This window comes from Poecilia reticulata, unplaced genomic scaffold (assembly GCF_904066995.2).
Source record: "Poecilia reticulata unplaced genomic scaffold, P_reticulata-male-v2 Scaffold_30, whole genome shotgun sequence".
NCBI lineage: Eukaryota > Metazoa > Chordata > Actinopteri > Cyprinodontiformes > Poeciliidae > Poecilia > Poecilia reticulata.
This window is the reverse complement of record NW_027675128.1, coordinates 250,423-272,956: the sequence shown is the minus strand read 5'-3', so window position 1 is coordinate 272,956 and position 22,534 is coordinate 250,423. Positions and strand designations below refer to the sequence as shown.

Below are 22,534 nucleotides of genomic sequence, written 5' to 3'. Positions count from 1 at the left end.
ATTTATATTCATCTGGTACTCCTCTAAGCACACCTATACTATCTATATAGGTAGGATCTTCAGCATCCTTCCATGCTCTCTTGGATCTTTTCCACTGGCCAGAAATAATGCTTAAAGTAGTCTGCAATAATTCCTGCACTGTTATAGGAACAATGGTAATGGGCAGTAACAAAATCACTGCTGCACAGAGTCCTGTTGTGTCGTGGGGAAGTCTGTCAAACAACCTGTCATCTCCACACCACCACCAGATGTCAGCCCTGGACAGTGGTTTGAAATCAGTTACATTCACGATGTCTGTACACTGAGATTTGTTTAGTTTTCCTAACTCTTGTCCTTTTCCAAGTCTTCTGATACAGGTGAAGTTTCCTTTTGCTATTTTCTTTAAAAACACAGGTTTCTGTTTGTCTGGTACTGACAAGGGATACACTGTATCCCATTCAGTGCAATTTGGTGGTGGTACTGTTTGAGTCATGACAGGTACTAAACATCCTGGTGTAATGGGAGCTGGTACTACACGTAAAATTGGACGTGCTCCCATGCATACTACACAATCCTGTTTAACTGCAATTGCAGCTTGTTCAGCCATTAAAAGCCAGTTATTGCTTTCTGCAGATATACCTGTGGTTACCCTAAACCAGTCATCAATAGGCAATTTATAGTCTACTACAACAATAGCTTTAATTCTTTTTTGTCCCCCTGCGGGAGTTAAATTTCCTCCAGTCTCGTTTGATGCCTTTGCCATGTTGGCCATGAACAAAGGACACAATCTTAGCTCCCAACATGGGTCAGTACCTGGTGCCCATGCGCATAATCTAATCCTTGAACATTTTTTTTTTTCATTTAGGGGCATTGCCGTTGAGTTGATGGTGAGATACACTGAGGTTGTGGTTACTGTTAAATTTGTAACAATTTTCCTCCATGTTTTTGCTAAATCCGTCCACCCATATGAGTCTGGCTTCCATGAGCGAGACGTAGTGATAAAAGTGTCTCCCCACCACGAATCCCTGGTGTTTCTTACATGACTATCCAGATAAAAATCATATCCTGCATACTGGGAAGGATCTCCTTTTCGCTACCTGGTGTGGTCTTATCTTAAAACTAAAAATAATTGTTATTACAATGGCTAGGATCAGTATCCCTAGTCCCAGTAGGACTTTATTTCTTTTGGTCAACATTGTAGATTATGATGATTTCCTAAGCACCTCTCGGCAGAGTTGTGGACAATCTTCACCAGGTTTGAGACAGTTGTATACTATAAATGCAACTCCCTTTGTAGCTGGACTTTTCTCTGGAGGTCTTTGAAATCCTCACAATACTACACTAAGTAAAAAAAAGCTATCACTACAACACTTATTACTATTACAAATTGAACACTATTATTAAAAATGTAATTTTAGTCATCTCTCCGTATCACCAGTTTGCAATGTGTATCCAAGTATTTCTTTCTGCTATCTTTAATGCAGTGCCAGTAGTCAACAATACTTGGTAGGGTCCTTCCCACTTAGGTGAGTGCCAATGCTTCTTCTTTATACTTTTCACTAGCACCCAATCTCCTGGTTCAACTAGTGAGGCTTCCTATGGCAGACAGATGGGAATTCATCATCAGATGGTGGTTGTTTCTGGTTTTCTAACATCTTTCTCATATAGTCAGCTAGATTACTCTCATCATTTGTTTCCCAGGAATTTCCAAAATATGGTAATCTATATGGTCTTCCAAACAGCATTTCATAGGGAGTTAGCCCACTGGTGCTAGTAATATTAATATGCAGTTTGACTAAATCTACACACTTTGACCATGGTCTACCTGTTTCTTCCATACATTTCCTCAACCTGTTTTTTATAGTACCATTCATTCTTTCAACCAGGCCTGCACTTTGTGGGTGATAAGCACAATGGTGTTTTAGGTTTATTTCAAATGCTTTCCCTATGTTATTTATTATTTGATTCACAAAATGCGTTCCATTGTCACTGTATATTCTCTCAGGTATCCCATACCTTGGTATTATGTCTTTGCATAGTGCTTTAGCTACTGTTAATGCGTCAGGTGTCTTTGTTGGGAACAGCTCAACCCATTTGGAAAAGGAGTCTATAATTACCAGACAATATTTTTTCCTTCATTTCCTTTTTCTGCATCTAATTCTATGAAATCCATGTGTATGTGCTGAAAAGGATATTCTGGTTTGGGAAACTGTCCCCTTTTTGGTCTTAAGTTTCCCTGTGCATTGTGTTTTGCACAGATGAGGCACGTTCTGCAAAAATTTTTTGAATAAGTATTAAATCCATAAGTAGTAAAGTATTTAGATACTAGTCCTACCATCCCCCCTGTTGAGACATGTGTATTACCATGGCTCAATATTGCAGCCCATTTGTATAAATTTTTTGGTAGGATTGATTTTCCTACTGGTCAAGTGTATATTCCATTCTTTTCTTTTGCCCCTTTTTTTAACCAAGATTCTCTTTCCTGTGTAGGTGACTGTTGTTGCATATCTTTTAAAACATCCTGTTGTAATGATTCAGTAGCATTCCATAAAACCTTTATTTCTCTCATTGCTGCTGCTTTTGCATGCTTATCTGCAAATGCATTCCCTTTTTATACAAAGTCTGTGTTTTATGTATGTGCAGCACATTTACAGACTGCTACGTGTTTAGGTAGCTGTACTGCTTTAATTAAATCTTTTAGCAGGTCAGCATGAGTTGTTGGTTTACCCGTAGATGTAATCATTCCCCTGTTTTTCCAGTACTGGGCAAAAGTGTGTATCGTGGCAAATGCATATTGACTATCAGTATAGATTGTTACAGCCTTATCCTTCATTAGTTTGCAAGCTTCTGTTAATGCTATCAGTTCTGCTGCTTGTGCAGATAGATTTTGTGGTAAAGCTTCTGCCTACAGTACTTTTTCGGATGTTACCACAGCGTATCCTGTTCTAGTTTTTCCATACGCGTCCTTTTTAGAGGATCCATCTACAAATACTATTTGTCCAAACCCTAATGGTGTATCAGTTAGGTCAGCTCTACATTTAGCTTTGGTGGTTGCTAAAGCTTCACAGTCATGAGGTTCTCCATCTTAAAAAAAATTGCTTCACCTCTTCTGGGAGGATTACAGAGGCTGCTGAGGTTGCTGACACATCAGAATACACATATGCTATGGTGACTTTTACTGGGGTTACTCTGTGTAATTGGTCTTCAAATTTCCTGTCCAGGCCTGGAGAGTTTTCGTACCACAAAGTAATGTGTAGGTCATCTGGATCCATTACATCTTGTGTTTCCTGATGTCTTCTCATTACTTTCAGCCCATCTGGTGTAGGCATCAATGCTAATCCCATTGCTACTAAGCCATCTCGTCCCAACAGATTTACTGGACAGTCTGGCAGTACCAACACTTTTAGTTCACATTGTTCTCCTTCTGGATCTGTTATCCAGATTGGCTGTGTTTCTGGTATGCTATTAACAGCTCCTTGTGCGGCCCTGACCATTATTTTTTCAGGGCCCAACCTCATTCCTGGTATTTTGTGTCTTATAGTTGTCCTGCATGCCCCTGAGTCACATAAAAAGATAATCTTTTTTCCCATCACTACTAATTCAACCTCTGGTCTAACTTTTTCTTCAAAAAATAATTCTTCTAAATTGAGCATGACTTCTGGACCTAAATCTAGTCATGCTTGATGTTGGTCTTTCCCCTGTGCTCCACTTTGACATTCTCTGGCAATGTGGCCCTCTTTTCCACATGTCCAGCAGACCCTCGGACCCCCTCCTTGGCGGGGTCCAAATCCACGGCCCCGGCCCCTCCCTCTTCCTCTACCCCTTCCTCGGTTCTTATCCCTTTGGTAGTACACTTCCATTTCATCTCCAGTGTCTTGGAAGAAGGTGGAGACAGGTGTGGATTTTTGTTTAGCTTTTGTTACTTTTTCTGCATGCAAAGCATGTGTCACATAGTCTCCCAGTGTTCCTCCACTCATTCCTATATAATGTTTATTTATCCACCCGTTTATCTCGGGTCTAGAGCCTGCATGTAGTGCATTTTTTAACTGCTGACAGTATGGCCCATGGTCAGCACCGTCCTCCTGTAATCCACTGTGTGTTTTAAACACTTTTTCCATTCTAACACGGAAATCATCAAAAGGTTCTTCTGGTTTTTGTTTACACCTACTGATTTCAGTGTAGTTTGCCTGTCTTCTATACCTAGCTCTGATCCTGGTGAGCAAATGTCCCACTTTAGTGTTTAAAGTGTCACTTCCCTGCTCTTCTACCACCAGGGGGTCATTTACTCTATTCATTGGGTCATAATCCCCTTTAACATGATACCAGTCTGGACCGGTTAACTGCATCCAGACCTGTTGTACCTCAGCACCATTTAAGCAGTAGGTTCTTCTAAGATTTTCCATATCCTCCACACACTGCTCTACGTCTTCTTTAGGGTGTGGAATGCCATCTACTGCTCTCTTTATATCATCCTTTGTCCATGTTCTATAAACACTTATAGTTGGGAGAGCTCCATCTTGGCCTGCCCTTGGGTTTGGCATTTCAATCATGGGAAATAAGTCCTCATCTCCTGCATGGAGGTTGGGCATCTGAGGTGGGTTAGGTGATAATAGCCCTCCCAACCTATGAGACCATCCCCCCACTGATCCCCGTGATCTGGTCCTTGTGGGTGTTGGGCTCGAATCATATGAGGGTGGTCTATCAAGCAAGCCTCTGCCTTGTGCTGTTGCTATATATGATGTGTCGGGGGTGCTTGGTGTTGCTGCTCAGCTGCAGCCTCCTGCACCGCACGCCTTGCTTCTCTCATTAGAGCTGCATACACCGTGCTTTCATTGTCATCTTCTTTCCTATGAAACATAACTGTACCTTTGCTACTTTCCCCTGGTTCCTTCTTACAACCTGTCTTTTCTGCCTTATATTTCTCCTGTCCTTCTGCCTCCCGCTCTCTCCTTTCTTCAGCCCTTCTCTCTTCATCCTCTCTCTTTCTTGCTATTTGGAGCCAGACTTTTATCTGCTCATAACCTTCCTTTGCCATTTGCTTCTCTTTTCCATTACATTTTGTTTTAATTTTGAACTAAATTTAGCCCAGTGTGGTTTCAACACCTACTGTGTTCTAAACACTGGGATTTTTACAATAGGGTGATGATAATTTAGATTGTGGTAAAGCTCACTTCAACTCAAAAAGAGTGGAGCTTTCTTGCCTGCATGCATCCACAAAATCTCATCACTTGGTTCCTATTGTTTTTTGGTATAAGAGTTCTGTCTAGAGTCAGAAGTCTTCACTCACACACACAATCACACTTTTAGAACGCGCTTCTTTTCTCTTAACTGCAGTAGGGGACTCCGCCGTCCCACACAGAATTTAACTAACTATCAGTTAGAGGAGTCTGCCCTCCCTGCGGAATTTAACTACTCAGTTTACCTGATAGTGCCTAGGATTCTCAGGGTTTTAATTCTACGTGCTCTACACGTCTCATTCAGGCCTTTTTTTTAACAGAAAACTACTCACTGTCTCCCGTGCTCCTGGATCACTCGTCAACCATCCGGGGTCCAGCCCCACAAGGGCAACCAGTCCTGGAAAAGGATTTTTAAGCTGTGGCCACAGACTTCACCTGGATCCCCTTGCGTGCTGGACCAACCTTCAGGTGTCTTGAGATCCGGCTCGAAGGACCAAAGTATATGTCAGGTTTAACCCCTGACATAAGTATATAACTCTGCAAAAGAAACATGGAGACAGAGATTAGAATTCAACTCGCTGCGAGGAGAGGTGTTCGGAGATGCAACCAGTCACATGCCCCAAACAAACTCTGGCTTGCATTCCGCTCTCCCCGCTTTTTATTTGGAAAAACCCTGGTTACAGATGATTTCTAAAGGTGGGGGAGGAAACAGGCTGAAACTGGTTTACAGTATGCATTCCTCTTCCTTCTCCAGATGCCCCCAACTGGCCTTCTTCTCCTTATAAGGTAATGGTCAGCATGCATTGTTGACACCAGCAACTCTGTCTGCTGGCGTCCTGGAACGGGGGTGGTTTTACAATCCACATGAAACAAATATGTGACACAAGTTTCTACTAAATCCACACACAATTCAAAAACAGAAGAGATACTTTTATAGATAACTACATTATTTAGAATGAAAACTAATAAGTAGAAAAGATAATATAACATTTATCCAACATACACTTTCATGTATCACCTTGTCCCCTTTTCTCATTAACATCTCAACAACCCCCACAATGTCCAGTGCATTTCCCCAGGTCCTAGCAGCTGTCTAGTGACTTTCTTCAGAATGGGAGAACTTGTATCTCTGTAAATGTCTTTAAACCTGGTATATGGCAAAACTGTAACATCAGCACCCGTATCAATCTTAAATGAAATAATTTGGTTATTTACTTCAACATCCATCCTCCAAGGTTCATCTCCGTTTGTAATGCTGCCTAAAAACAAAAAATCGTCTCTTTCCACAACATGTACAGTCTTGAGCGTTCTACACACCCTCTTATAGTGTCCCTTTTTTCCACATAGATGACATTTTTCCCCATTAGCTGGACAGTCACGTTTGGGATGGGATGGAGAACCACCGCACTTATAACACTGCGGAACCTCTCTTTTTGCACTTATAGAAGTGTGCATCTTGGGTCAATATTTAGTCTTACAAGGCTTAACACCGCTTTCGTACACTCTGTCGACAGATTTGCAATTAGCCATTTCTGATCTGGCATCAGTACGCAGGCAGGACTGCTGCCGCTTCACCTCTTCACTTTGTCTTGCTGAAGTAATGGCTTTTTCTAATGTCAAATCTGGATCGAGTTGCATACGTTCCGATAGCCTTTTATCTTGAAGTCCCACCACCAGTCTATCGCGAATCAGTTCATCATGTAGCGCTCCATACGCACAATGTTCTGCTAGCGCATACAGTGAAGTAACAAAGGCATCCACGGTTTCATGCTCTTCTTGTTTGCGCATGTTAAACCGGGCTCGCTCATAAATAACATTTTTCTTGACAACGAAGAAAGCTTGAAAACCCTCACGAACTCCTTGATACGTGTTCCTGTCAGCGTCAGATAACGCTAATCCCCGCAGAACATCGTCAGCTTCGTCTCCCATGCAATAAATGAGCGTGTTAACTTGATTCTCCTCAGAACTGGAGTTCAGGTTACTTGCCAGACGAAACCGTTCGAATCGCCGTATCCACTTGGACCACTCCTGCGGCTTTGTGAAGTCGAAAGACTCTGGCGGCTGGATACTGAACGTTGCAGATGGACCCGCAGAACCAACTCTCTGTACGTCGTCCTCAGCCATGTCTCCGGTAGCCGAATAAAGTTACAGCCTCACGACGATTTACAGCACCACTCCTGACACCATGTCGTGTTAACGAAGGAGTGCATTCAGTCCAACTGTATAATCGTGATTAGTTTATTTCGCATCACATCAACTCTCAGCATAGACATTCCAGTAATCAGCGTCACCTGTGTATTTAAGCCTGACGCGCCCCGTGATGTCATCACTGGTGGTCATTTGTAGTTTTAACGTACATACCATTAACACCACAAACTACATACATCCCAAGATGCAGAAAAGGTGTGCCAATAATGGGAAGGGGTTGAAGTGGTGCTTTGGTAGGAACTCCAATTGAGGTTTTCTGGCATTCAGGGCAGCTTCTGCAAAACAGGGCAACATCTGATCTTAAAGCAGGTCAGAAAAAATGCCGCTTAATGCGAGCAGTGGTCTTATACTTCCCAAGGTGGCCAGCCCAGGGAATAGAGTGTCCCATAGTAAGCACTGTCTCACGAGCCTCCTTAGGGACAACTAACTGCTTAAACTGGCCGTGTTGATGATATAAAATGCCATCTTTTTTTTTTTTTTTTTAATAGAATTTATTCATTTCATTTAAAACAAAACAGATGCTATACATACAAAAAAGAATATACAAAACACAAATAAAATGAAAGGTAGCAGAAGAAGAATAAAATTCTTATTAATATCTGCCCCTTTTTTCCAAAATAAACAAATTCAAACAATTATAATTTTCAATTAATAAAACATAACAAAAAAAGAAAAAAAAAACATCAACTCCTTCTTGTACAACAATTGTTATGATTGCACATTATACAATTGTATATGTCTTCAACAACTTAACTTTTATCATTCTCTTAAATATATCTATCGAGCCAGCATTTTTATAATCACTTTCCAGATTATTCCACAATCTTATACCTTGTACTGATGTACATCGGTCCTTCAAATTTGTTCGAATCTTGGGCTTTACAAACATTTCAATACCCTTAAGATTGTAGTTACTTGCTCTCTTAACGAAGTATAATTGCATATTAAGAGGTAATAAACTTTTATGAGCTTTATACATAACCTGCAAAATATTGTAATCAACCAACTCATAAAATTTCAATAATTTCAACTGACAAAATAAAGCATTTGATGGGTGATTATAATGTTTTCTGGTGATACATCTTATTGCTCGTTTCTGTAAAATATAAATGGGATTTGTAATTGTTTTACATGCTTTCCCCCAGACTTCAATACAGTAAGTCAGGTGTGGAGCAATTATTGCATTATATAACATAAATAAAGCTTTGTCATGAAATAAATCCCTTACTTTGTACAATACTGCCATGGATTTGGCTATTTTTGTTTTTAAATAATTTACATGGGGTTTCCATGTCAGCTTTTCATCAATGATAACACCCAAGAACTTAACCTCATTGACCCTACAGAGCTCAACATCATCGACTTCAAAAGGAAGATCGATAGCTTTATTTCTTTTACTAAATATCATATAATTCGTCTTATTCAAATTTAATGATAATTTATTTAATTTAAACCAAGTTTGTATCTTAATAAATTCTGTTTGTATCATCTCCATCATTTGTTTTATATCTTTTCCTAAACAGAAAAAGTAGTATCATCTGCAAATAACACACATTTAAGAAGCCCTGACACATTTACTAAATCATTCAGATATAAAAGAAACAACTTTGGCCCAAGTACAGAACCCTGAGGAACCCCACATGCATGTAATGTTGCGGAGTTCAGATCTTGCATCATTCACCTGCACAAACTGCTTCCTATTATCCAGATAACTAGATACCCACTGTAAAGCTGTACCTCTTATGCCATATCTATTTAACTTTTCCAGAAGAATGGTGTGGTTAATGGTGTCAAAGGCCTTCTTCAAATCAACAAAAACACTAACACAATACTGTTTTTGATCAACAGCTTCTGTTATTTGTTCAATCAAGTCCATGATAGCCATTGATGTAGAATTTCCAGACTTAAACCCATATTGACTGCTACTTAATATATTGTGTTTATCAATAAATAAATTTAATCTATTTACAAATAATTTTTCCAAAATCTTTGAGAACTGTGGTAACAAAGAAATTGGCCGATAATTTGCAAACAAATTTTTTCTCCATTTTTGTAGATAGGGATTACCTTGGCTATCTTCATGCCGTCTGGAAATACACCATTTTGAAATGATAAATTACAAATATATGTAAATGGCTCAATAACATAATCCATTATATCCTTTACAACCCTCATATCCATGTTCACCCAGTCTTTTGATCTTTTGCTTGCAAGATTTTTTACAATATTCTTTATTTCTTTTTTGTCAGTTCCATCAAGAAAAATACTGTTGGTACCACCCGTGATTGTATGACTCAAATTTATATCTATTTTTGGTATTTTAGCTGCAAGACTAGGACCAACATTCACAAAATAATGATTAAATTCATTTACAATGTCGTTCAGGTCGTGTATTTCATTGTCTTCCTTTACAAAGTGCTGTGGTATGCCTGCATATCCTTTATGATTTTTCAGAACACCATTCATTATTTTCCATGTTGCCCTCATATCACCATTACTTCTATTTAATAAATCACTATAATTTTTCTTTTTTTACTGTCTTATATTAAGAACTAATTTATTTTTATACTTCTTATATTTGTCCTCCGATTCTTTTGTTCTTAATTTCAAGAAACATGAATATAAGTAATTCTTTTTTTACAAGCATTTTTTAAGCCTTTTGTCATCCATGGTTTGTTGACAGTATTGTTTTTTGTATAATTGTTTTTTACACAATTTTTTCCATACAAATCTTCTACAATATTCATAAACACATCATATGCTTTGTTCACATCATCAACATATACATTCTTCCAGTTCTGTTTTTTTAAATCGTCTTTTAATTTATCCAAAGCTTTTCTTGATGTGTCTATTTTTTTTTCCTTGATTTTAATGTCTTTTGTAGTACTTTGAACATCTTTATAAATTGTAAAAATTGGTAAGTGATCACTTACATCAGTAATCAAAATACCACCTATTATCTCTCTGTTTGTTATATTTGTAAAAATATTATCAATTACTGTAGCATTGTGGGATGTGATTCTTGTGGGTCTTGATATCATTGGATAAAGATTTAAACTGTGCATTAAGTTTATAAATGTAACAATATGTTTTGAGTCAGTTTTATTGGCCAGGTCAATGTTAAAGTCCCCACACAAAACAATTTTTTTATTACAACTCCCCTCAAAGACATTTATAATTTTATCTGTAAAAAAATCTATGTTTGATTCAGGTGATCGATATACACAACTTATAATGTTTTTAGAAATCTTATTTATTATTTCAATTGTTACTATTTCCATAATATTATCTATAGTCTTGCAGTATATACTGCTCTTTATTTGTGTCAGATCCTACAGAGGCCTCCCTCCTGGCCTTCAGCAACAGGGCAGACAGTCGGATCATTCTGCTGCATTTGATGTTTGTGGGTATTGAAAACCCAGTGAAATATCTGGAGCCACTCCAGCTGAAGTCTCACCCAGCGCATGTTGACATTTCTTTCACTGCGTGGCTTCTGAGACTTTCCAGGTTCTGTCTGCAACTCGGCCTCGAAAAAAGGTAAAGCACCAAGTGTTGCAAAATGCTCATCTTTATTTTTAGCTTGGGCCCTGGTTACAGCCACATTACAGCTCTGCACATCCCTCAACAGGTCATAGATGACTGGCAGATCCTCCCCCAAAACTACAGGATAGGGTAGGTTATCAGCTACCCCAACCTTCAACAGATAGGGAGCCCCCTGCACCTCAACAAACATGTCAGCAGAGGGGTATGATTTCTCATCACCATGTACACAGCAAACTGATATAGTTTCAGAAGGGCATATACACAACTAGTGGGTACATGGTTCTTGTGCACTAGTCTGTGTGCTGCCAGTATCTATTAAAGCATTCATTTCATGTCCAGCAATCTTCACTGCAATGATTTTACTTGACTGTTTTATTTCAGGTTTAATATTCACATTCTGATGAGGCACAAAACACATTTGAGTTAGCTTACTTTGATTCTTGGGGCACATGGGTTTGGTGTGACCTTCTTGTCCACAGAGGTAACACACTGGAGGCCTTTTTCCTGCCTTAGAGGGCTGGTTTTCTCTTAAGAAAGGCTTACCCACACCCATTGCTAACTTTTGATGAGGCTGAGAAGGTTGTAACCGACGTGAATCTTTGGCAGCTCTCCATGCACTGTTGCTCCATGGCTGACTCCTACTTCTGGCAGCTACAAACACGTCAGCCAGAGTAGCAGCTTCTGCAGCAGACTTCGGATTGTGCTCCTTGATCCAGACCTGAAGCTCAGGACACAACATTCTCAAAAATTGTTCCAGAATAATCAGTTCACCAACTTGTTTCACAGTTTTATCTTTAGGCTGAATCCACTTCTCATAAAGTTCCTTCAGCCTTGAATATAATTCCTTTGGACTCTCATCAAGAACATCAAGGCAGCGAAATCTTTGTTGGTACGTTTCTGGATTTATATCATATTTTGTAAAAACGGGAAGCCGTTTGGATGAAAAAGAGAAACAAACAACTAAAAAAAAACATGAACCCTGTATGCGCTGGGTTTTTACTTTAGAACGACCAAGTCTCTGTTATTTCTCTGTCAATTTGATACAGTAGGGGCTTCCACACTAACCATATCTGTGTCCTCTGTCACTTTTATCAGCAGTTAAAACTGTTTAATCCGTTAACATGTGGTGATCTGTTTTTCCGTGCCGCCTTTAAACGCAACATGAGCGCTACGATGCTGGGTTTACACCTGTGCGGCAGTGAAGGAGACCTGCTGCTGTACGGAGCTGCACAGGTGTGTTAAAATCATGGAAGCAAACCAGCAAACGCAAAGAAATTTTCACAGTTTTCCCCCCAAACTAACAGACTGTTGAGTAAAGCTGCTTGATGCAGGTAAAGTTAGCTAAAAGATGACTAGCTAGAAAAAGTTTGGGAACCACTGATGTAAGGGAAATGACGTGAAAGAAGCACAAAATGTCTAACCTAATAATAAAGAAACATTGATCTAAAAACATTTTTACTTTCAGTTCTACTGTGTTGTGGAAATTAACGCAAATATTCTATGAAAACATAAAAAACTGCTAAAAACTGCATTTATATTGTATCTTTGTTTAAAAACATTAATAGGTTCTTGATCAATTTAGCCAGCATTATTAAGGAGTAAGGAGATCAAGGTTTCAAGAAAAATGGAAAAAAAGAAAAGAGAATCCCAAAGAGCCCTGCAGGAGAAACTGTTTGGTTTGATGAAACCAAATATGACGATCCCCCCCTCAAAAACACATTGTTCAACCACACAGCTATTTGTAGGGGGGAAGTAGAAACTACTGGGGGGGGCGCAGGACAAAAAGTTTGGGAACTACTGGCATACAAGTATCTATTTCTTGCTTGTTGCTCCTTGGTCAGTGTTCATAGTTCAGCGTCAGGGCTTTGCCTCAATTGCTATGTTTAATGGTGCAGACAGTGGTGGTTTCTGACATGAGCAACATGGGTAAACACCCAGGGCGTTATCTTTTTAGGGATGGCACAAGACCACCACAGACAAAACTCTTTGTTCTGCTTTGCAGCGATGGAAGCAATGCAGAACAAAGAGTTTGTTAAATTTAATATTGGTTAAAGTTATTAAGTATTTAATATCTATGTGTTTTTATGGGAACGTGGATCTTTCAGATCAATTTGAGAAGTAATCTTGATGATATTTTACATTTTATTGTGTCATGTAGCGCGGGACGCTGGTCTTGGTCTTGACTCGGTCTCGGACCCTAAATTTCTTGGTCTTGTCTCGGTCTCGATACACTCTGGTCTTGGTCTCGGGTTAGGTGGTCTTGAACACAACACTGCCTCAGGTTGAGATGTTGCTTGAATCTGATCAGTGTGAGTTTCAACAGGCTGTGGATCAGTTGATGTGGGCTCAGGGGGCGGGGTTGTCCTGGCATGCATTTCCATCTGCAAAAGCCGAAACTGGTGTTGCAAACACTTAAAGCGCTGTTCTTGTTGTGCAGAAACCTCTCTCTGCTTTTTCTCCCGAACTTCCTGTTGTCCCATGAACGCCTGAAGAATCCCAGCAATATCATGCAGAGTTGGCTCTCTGGTCTCATCATCAGTGGCTTCAGCTGCTGCTGAAGCTCCTTCTTCCATTTCCTCCCTCTCTGATTGCTGGGAAGCCTCTTTGGTCTCAACCTTGTTTCCTTTTCTTGGGCGCATACCATTCTGCATGGCTCAAAAAATTTGTTGGAGGGGGAGTAAAAAAATTGCTCACAAGAAGCAGAAAAAAGAAGAAATAAAATCCTGGCTCCTCAACTCAAAATCCCTCTTCTGACACCACATGTGATGGACCGAGTTAAAACAGGAGGAGTCACAGGATATTAATTAGAAAAATAGTTTTTTTAAATTTTAACCCAAAGATTATAAAAGAACAAAAAGATGAACTGAGCTCATAAAAGAGGTGAAAGAAACAAAACTGAACTCTGGCAAAAATGTAAACAAACTGGCTGCACAAACAAACATAACTGACCTAACAAAGAAATGACACACAGTCAAATGACACGCTAGGTTTGGCTAAACTAAAAACTCTCAAAATGAAAATCAAAATTATTAAAGTTTAAATACTAATATTTACTTAAATACAAACTTATCTAAACAAAGAAACTACAAATTTCCCCTGCCAGCAGGAACTAGTGGTGTAGTCCAATCAGCATTTAAGCCTGCTGAGCCCTGGCCCCCATCTTTTGTCTGGCCACTCCAAGGCAGGTAAGTACCGGCAAAACACAAACAAAAGGTCAGTCTCAAGCAAACAAATTAAACTTAAGTTGATACAAATACACATGCTAACTAAATGTGCGCGCCAACATAAAGAACAAATGTATCCAAATCAACTAATAAATGTTTTACTGAAGCTAAAGTGTTGTGTTTGAATGAAAAACAAATTGTGCATAAAAGTTACCGACTTCAAAGTGTGGCCATGGATTTGGCCATCACAGGCATCATTTAATCATCTGCTGCTGGGAGCCGCGTTTCTATAGAATATGCTACTATTATTACTGATGAGGAGGATTCTAGATGCTGCAGCAGCAGATATGGGCTAAACAAACCCAGAGAGGCCAGAGGTCCACAGCAGGCTGGACTTCCTGCTCTGCTCACTTCATTTATAACTCACTTCCTGCTTGGTGGAAGATCTCAAGGAGCCAAACGGTCTAGTCCAAGTCAGAGCTGTGAGCAGTTCCTCCTCCTCTCCATCATCTCCAGTAGTTTCCTTCATCCAGCTCAGTCAGCCTCTGCATCAGCTGCTGCAGCTCCTTTGAGGCTCTGATGCTGCAGAGAAACTGAACTTTCCTTCACAGATGATAGAAGATCTTCAACATCTGACTGAGCTGAAGGTCTGAGGACATGAAGCCTGGATCAGAACCAGAACCAGAACCTGGACTGTAGTCAGGAGCTGCACAGACTCTCTGTCGGGTCAAACTCAGGAAACTGAAGATCAGATGTTGATCAGATGATGACATTATGATGACATCACTGTTATCATATTTTATCTGTTTATGATCCTGATTGATTTCATTAGAACTGAATTTATTTCTTCTCTCATCACAGACTTGGTGGCTGTTGGATCCAAAAGGCTGAATGTGAAGTTTTAGCTTCAGCTCTGAAGTCCAACCAACATCTGACTGAACTGGAAATAAATCTGATCTACATAAATAGAGGTGGAGATTCTGATATGAAGAATGTGTCTGAGATCCTGGAGAGTTCAGTCAGTAAAGTGAAGAATCTGAGGTTTGTTTTCTCTGTTTATACAATAAAATCATTCATTGATACTTTAATCCTTAGTTTAATTAATATTTAGTTGTAATATTTTAAAACAACTTGTTTAAATGTCAGATTCTAATTTCAAACAGTTTGACCTTATAAATAAATTATTTTCTCATTTCAGACTTTGAGATTATTGAACTTTGTTTCTCAGTTTTTAAAATGTTTCTGACTGATGAACAAACTGAGTAAAATAATTCAAATGAAGTTAATTAATGATGGAGATGTTTCAGTTTGGTTGGTAAAGATTCAGATGGTTTTATTTCTGATTCTCATCTTTACATCCAGAATGAAATGTTGATCCTCCAGTCGAGCCACAAACACTGACCAGTTCAAACCATCATTAATGAAACATCTAAGAAGTGACTGATTGTAGAAAAGCAAATCTAGATGAGCTGAATGACAGTGAGGTTTGCAGCAGCAGCAGGTTCCTCCCTCTGTCCTGAAGCTGTGGTTCTGTTGGGCCGGGTCAGAGAGGAACCGTCCTCTTCAGTCGGTTGGAGCCTCGTCTCTGTGATGAAGCTTCATCAGGTCTCGTCTCCTGAGGAAATAATGGCCTCCATTGATTTCAGCAGCTTTAAGAAGAACCCAAAGCCATTCATGGATAAACTGAGTGGTTCTGATCCGGTTACCAAGTCGGGTCTCCAGCTGATGATCAGAACCAGCAGAAATAGCTCAGCTCATCCAGGCTGCTGCTCAGAGAAAACTTTGAGTTTCTTTGTTGATCAAATGTTCTGGTTCTGCTGGTTTGGACTCTTTAACCCAGTTTGACTGGATCAGATGTTAGAATCAGTTCATCAAGTTTCTTTTACATTCAGGGAAATTAATTTTCTACATTTTATTATTTATTTGTTCATATTTCAGTTTTAACTGCATCCTGTTGCTTCAGCTCATCTTTTATTCTTTATTCAGATTGAGGAGCTGCAGTTTGTCAGAGACCAGCTGGACGTCTCTGTTCTCAGCTCTGAAGTCCAACCCGACCCATCTGACAGAACTGGACCTGAGCTGGACCAACCTGGAAGATTCTGGACTGAAGGAGCTCTGTGGTTTTCTACAGACTGAAGGCTGCAGACTGAAAACATTGAAGTATGTAATTATATAATTATTGATATTTCAGTGAATAATTATCTATAATTGATCATAAATCAAAGTTCATTTCTTCTGATCTAATAAATATTTTCTGAGTTTGTTCCTGGATCCAGAGTTTAATTTAGTCCCTCTGAGTTGGACCTGCTGATCTGAGGTCAGAACAGGACAGCATTCGGACCCCCAGTGTGTAGAAATCCCCCTCAGGTCAAGCAGGTCAAAGGTCAGATCAGAAACACAGAGAATGAAAATCTCCCTTTATTGAAGATCCACAAATCCCACATTTAGTTTTAAATATTCTATTAGATGATAATCATCCAGTCCAGCTTTGAAGAGTCCAGGTGTTTTAATGATTAACTAGAGCAGATTAAAGATGCTGGTTGTAGTGAATAATTAGGTGGAATCGCCCTTTATCCATTTCCTGGATCTGAAGCTCAATCAGAAACCAACTTCAGCTTCGTCTGAAATAATCCAGAGCACTGAGTTTTTCTCTGAGCTCAACAGGCTGCAGGTTCTTCAGGACATGAGTATTCTGGTCCAGACATCAGAACCAGCAGAGGCTGCAGCACATGAATCTGGACCAGGTGTGTTAGGAGAGGTTCTGCACATGCTCAGACTAAAGGTTCACAGTCTGACAGAGAAAGTCGACCAACTCTGGATGAAATGGTTCCTAGAACCAGGGAAGCTTTCTGGGGACTCGACTGCCTGCTCATATGGAGCTGCAGCTCAGGCAGGAGTTTGATGTTGGCAGGAAGCAAAACAACATGGAAGCAGGTGATGAGTTTCCATTTTAGTGTCAATTCCACTGATGGAGCAAATGACAAGTCAGTCGTCCTCCAAACCACTGAGAGCAGCTTCCAGAGGAAATCTGAGTTTGTTCTGACAGTCAGACTCTATCAGGATGACCACAGTCTCCTGGACATGAAGGAGACAGAAATAATACAAAGATCATTCATTAAATACTGACTTTGTGAAGGTTATGGTGTTAAAGTCCTTCAGTTCAAACATCTTGATTCAGCTCTTATTTTGTAGGACAGGAAATGAGATCTTACCTTTGTAAAGCTTTGTGTGCAACAAGCTCCAGCAGTTCACTGAGTCATTCTCATGTGTTCACCTGGAAAATAGATTTAAAAATGACTCATCAGGTTGTTCTTTATGATAATGTTCCCATTTCTGCAGCGTCTCTGATGAAGGATTCAGAGCTGGAACTAAATGACCCACATCAGTCTGACAGAGAAAAGGATCAATATTTTCTAGTTGATGGTTCAGAAACTGAATCAGCACAAAATGAGAAAATGATCAACTTTCAGAATCTGAGCTGTAATGGATGTTGTAAAACTCTGAATTAGACGGATTGAAATGAACCGTTTCCATGTCATACTTGGCAACGAGCTGCAGTTAAAATACAACCAGCCAGAAAAACATCATTAACAGATTAATGAAGAAAAACTGGAGACATAAAATATCTGATGATAAATGATGGAGACAGGCCTGGAAGGAAACATGGAGGGAGAAAAACACCCGACTGAGTTTAAGATCCTGAGAAACTTATAAAAAAATTGGAGTTTCTTTGTTGATCAAATGTTCTGGTTCTGCTGGTTTGGACTCTTTAACCCAGTTTGACTGGATCAGATGTTAGAATCAGTTCATCAAGTTTCTTTTACATTCAGGGAAATTAATTTTCTACATTTTATTATTTATTTGTTCATATTTCAGTTTTAACTGCATCCTGTTGCTTCAGCTCATCTTTTATTCTTTGTTCAGATTGAACTGCAGTTTGTCAGAGACCAGCTGGACGTCTCTGTTCTCAGCTCTGAAGTCCAACCCGACCCATCTGACAGAACTGGACCTGAACGAAACCAACCAGAAGGTTCTGGACTGAAGGAGCTCTGTGGTTTTCTACAGACTGAAGGCTGCAGACTGAAAACATTGAAGTATGTAATTATATAATTATTGATATTTCAGTGAATAATTATCTATAATTGATCATAAATCAAAGTTCATTTCTTCTGATCTAATAAATATTTTCTGAGTTTGTTCCTGGATCCAGAGTTTAATTTAGTCCCTCTGAGTTGGACCTGCTGATCTGAGGTCAGAACAGGACAGCATTCGGACCCCCAGTGTGTAGAAATCCCCCTCAGGTCAAGCAGGTCAAAGGTCATTCAACCCAGTCTAGAAAAGTGAATTCCTGGAATCTGACAGGAACAAATCAATAATCAATGATTGATGCTTCAACACTTTGATCAGAACCTGGAATGATTTTACTGACTAAAATCCTCCAACACATCATGACCCAGTACCAGGTTCTGGTTCTGAAGTCAGCAGGTCTTTATTGAAGCAGCAGCTTGTTGGCTTTAATATTCATGAGAATCTTTAACTGGTTCTGTTGGACTGGTTCACCTGCATCCTGTTGGCTTCAGCTCATCTTTTATTCTTTATTCAGGTTGATCAGCTGCAGTTTGTCAAAGATCAGCTGTGATTTTCTGGCCTCAGCTCTGAAGTCCAACAGCCTCCGTCTGACAGAACTGGACCTGAGATTAAACAACCTGAAGGATTCAGATGTTCAGCAGCTGAAGGATCTTGTAGAGACTTTACAGTAAGTAAATGTTTGTAGTGAGTCCAGCTGCTGTCAGCATGTTGAGCTAAACCCAGTTAGCATCAGAGCAAAGCTCCAGTGTTCCCAGTAAAGCTGCAGCTTCTCAGTGGGAGGAGAATGGTTCAGGCTTCCTGATTGGACACAGAGACAGCAACCAGCCAATCAGAGGAGAAGCAGATTGCTGTGTTTGTGTGAAGTTGAGTGTTGTTGCTGTGTCCATGTCTCCAGGACGTCCAGCTGGACTCCAGCGTCCAGCCGTCCAGCATGTCTAGAGACAGTGGTCCTCATTCATCAGACTGTGGCAGCAGCAGATCTGATCTCAGATCTGCTTGTTCTCTCAGTTCAACAGGAAACAAGTGATCAGGTTCATCTTGGTCACAGCTCTGAGATCAGTCTGACTGCAGCCTGGAAACCGTCTACTGGATGTGCTGCGTCACTGACTGTTGCAGGAGAGAGGCTGGAAACACTCACTGATCTGATCCTTCTTCTCTCTGCAGGTGGGAGGACTGATGATCTCTGTAAAGTAGAGAACGGTCTCTGTGTCCTGCTGATCCTCAGAGGTTGAAGCTGCAGCAGTTTGAGTCTAAAGAGACTCTGACTGGATCCTGATGATGACCTCTGACCTCCAAGATGTCTGTCATTTAGTGTCTGATGTTGTTTGTCTCTTTGGATCAATAAAGATCCTCCGATTCAAACTGGGCTCCATTTAGAGGCTTCATGGAGTTTTGATCTGAACTGGATTCAACTGGAAAGTTGATCTTTTTTCTCTCTGGTTCATTTTCATCCTGGAACCAGAAATGGTCTGAGATGGAAACATGGGAATCATTTCAGTTCAGCTCTGAATCATGAAAGACATTCAAACCTCTTTTCTCTGCTGCTTCTTCTTCTGCTGACAGGAAAATGTTCCTCAAAGCTCCACAGATAAAAAGATGCTTTACTGGAAACTGCAGAGAAACTTCAGCTTCCATCACAGAAACCAGTTGAACCAGTTTAGAACTGGATGTCCCACAGAAACTCTGATTGTTTTTGTGTTTTACTTTTTTACTTCCTGGTTTGATGTTTTATTGATCAAATTAACGAGACATTTTACATGTAATACAGTTTTTTAAATAGTTAATATTTACTAACAAAGTTTAAACAAAGTTGTAAAACAAATTATGTGACTGCAGCCGATGACGTCACCGTCGGGTCGGGGGGCGGGGCCAATGGAAGCAGCTTTATCTACGTCACGCTGCTGTTCCAGCCGACACCAATGTCCGCTAGCATCACAGCTAACATAATCATTTAGTAATACATTACGTGGGAGGTTCTGGGCTTTAATATCAACATTTGCTTTTATAAAAGTACTGTAAAAAATAGTCACTCAGATTTTAGGACTGTAAATCAATTTAATTAAAAAACAAGAGCGATCCAGAGAAGTCCTGTCAATTTTCACTTCCATGCTTGTTTGATATCTTGCTGACTGGAAAGATACCAAGTTGGCAAACTATTGCTTAATAAATGTATAAATCCTGAATCACTAATAGATAAACTACAGAAATTAAGACTAAAGTATAAAGATATAACACTGTTCTGTTCTGTTCACATTGTTACATTAGTGATTTGTAAAACTTGAGGGCAGAAGAGGAATTGATGTTTGAACTGAAATAAATATAAATCTGCTTCTGGTTTGTTCATTTGCATGAGAAATTAAAATAATTAATAAAATAAATATATTCTTTGAGAGAACAAATCAGCTTCCAGTTCAAACCGAATACTTTAAAAATATATAGGAAAATGTGTATAAAACAGTGATTAAATAGTAGCTTCATAAATGTTTATATCTCAAATTAAGGTAGTAAATCAGATAAAACCGAACCTGAGTTCTGTTTAACCACTGCAGTACTGCGTGTCGCCGCTGAGTGTCGCTCTATCTCCATTTTATTCCTGCCTGTCTAACGGAGCAGATTAAGATCAACCTGATTGATCTACAGGGAGTCAATCATTGGTTGGTTCTCATCCTGTTTATTGTCCTTCATCTTCTGAAAACATCTGTATGGTTTTGGTTTTTATTAAACTGAAAAACATCGATTTGTTTCAGCCTCATCATGTACTGGTTCGTTTTTATTCTTCTAAATATCTAACAAATAAATTATTTTCATAAAGATACAAATGTAAATAGAATAGAAATTAAAACTGAGAATGAGAGATTCTAATGTTTTCATATTAATGGCAGTGAAGTGTTTGTATTGGTGTTGGAATCAGAAACAATCAAATATGTTAATAATGTTAATAATTATTTCAACATGTTTTGCTTTAAATAATCCAAAACTTAATTTTTAAAATTGTTTATTGTAACCTGCACAAAATAATCAACCCGTATTTTATTTTGGCGGGTCAAACTGACAGCACACTTTAAGATCCGGGTCACAGGTGACTCGGATCTCAATTGCTGTTGCTGCTGTCGCTGTGGTTAGCTGTTCGTCTTGGCGTCTTCTAAGCATATGGAAGAATAAGACTGGATCGAGCCTTATTAACACGGCCGAAGGACTAAATTGGGTGTTTTCTGTCGACCGCTCGACGGTGAGTCGTTGATTTACGTACTTTGTTAGTTTTTCAGAAATAGAAATGCAGTGGCGACACGCCCACTCAATTTATGTATTAGTGATTAAAAAATGGTCTTATTAATTAAAAGGTCATTTCCTTTTTGTTAATTTTGTGGCCGAATAGATCATATAACCTTAAAATGTTAAATAGGTCTTTTGATTTTTGTAGATTCGTCCTTTTAGGATAGTTTTAGTTACTTTTCATTAATTTTTGTAGACGGCCTATAGAACTCTGGGGTTGCTTAATTTCTTGGGAGTTGCGAAACAAACTAAAAGAGAAAAAACAATTGTTTATTGAAAATGATATGAAAGTCAATTAAGTTTAATTGACTCTGTCAATTAAACTTGGATACAATTTGAAAGTGCACTTTAATTTGATCTGTACCCTTGACTTGTAACTTTAATTTGATCTGTACCCTTGACTTGTAACTTTAATTTGATCTGTACCCTTGACTTGTAACTTTAATTTGATCTGTACCCTTGACTTGTAACTTTAATTTGATCTGTACCCTTGACTTGTAACTTTAATTTGATCTGTACCCTTGACTTGTAACTTTAATTTGGATCTGTAAACTTGATCGCGATCTTTAACTTGAAATTCATTTGAAAGATTTCTGAGAAATACTTGATGGAATATAGCTTTTTTTATTGTAATTATTGAATGTTTGGTTAATTTGGATAACAGTTTAACCCTGTTTAACCGTGAAAGTTAATTTGTTTTCTTTTTATTTATGACCTTATTTAGGTCAGGTTTTTTTTCCACCCCCTGTGTCAACCCAGGATGGCGAGCTACCCGGATCACCGCAGCTTTGCGGTAGGACTTAAATGAACCAAACTACTTCATGCATTCTGGATCTAATGCCCTGGATCATGGACTAAAAACAGTTGGATTATTGATTGATGGACCATTAATCACCTTGGATTCACGAAAGGACTTGAAATAGAAAAAAACGCTTGGGTGTCATCAGGGTTTATTGTTTTGTTGTTTTCCTTGTGTTTCTTCTTTGTTGTGTCTTTCGGTTATATTCATAGAAAATCACTGTTATTATAAATATTATTATTATTGAATATCTTCCTAAATATATGCAAGAATATACACTTGAATACAATAACTTGAACGTA

At 39.1% G+C, this 22,534-nt stretch overlaps 1 long non-coding RNA gene and 1 pseudogene across 2 annotated transcripts in view; both read left to right on the top strand.

Annotated features, from left to right (window-relative positions):
* The window catches only part of LOC145550271 (NACHT, LRR and PYD domains-containing protein 3-like), a 35,651-nt pseudogene extending 15,415 nt beyond the window's left edge, over positions 1-20,236 (top strand). Inside the window, exons 4-8 of the transcript XR_014086180.1 lie at positions 14,933-15,112; positions 16,058-16,231; positions 17,996-18,165; positions 18,675-18,827; positions 19,325-20,236. The product of XR_014086180.1 is annotated as an NACHT, LRR and PYD domains-containing protein 3-like (transcript). The remainder of the gene's footprint in view (positions 1-14,932; positions 15,113-16,057; positions 16,232-17,995; positions 18,166-18,674; positions 18,828-19,324) is intronic.
* A 927-nt stretch (positions 20,237-21,163) lies between these two features.
* On the top strand, positions 21,164-22,534 carry LOC145550288 (uncharacterized). Its single transcript, XR_014086195.1, has 2 exons — positions 21,164-21,389; positions 22,158-22,534. It is a non-coding gene; the product is annotated as an uncharacterized LOC145550288 (long non-coding RNA).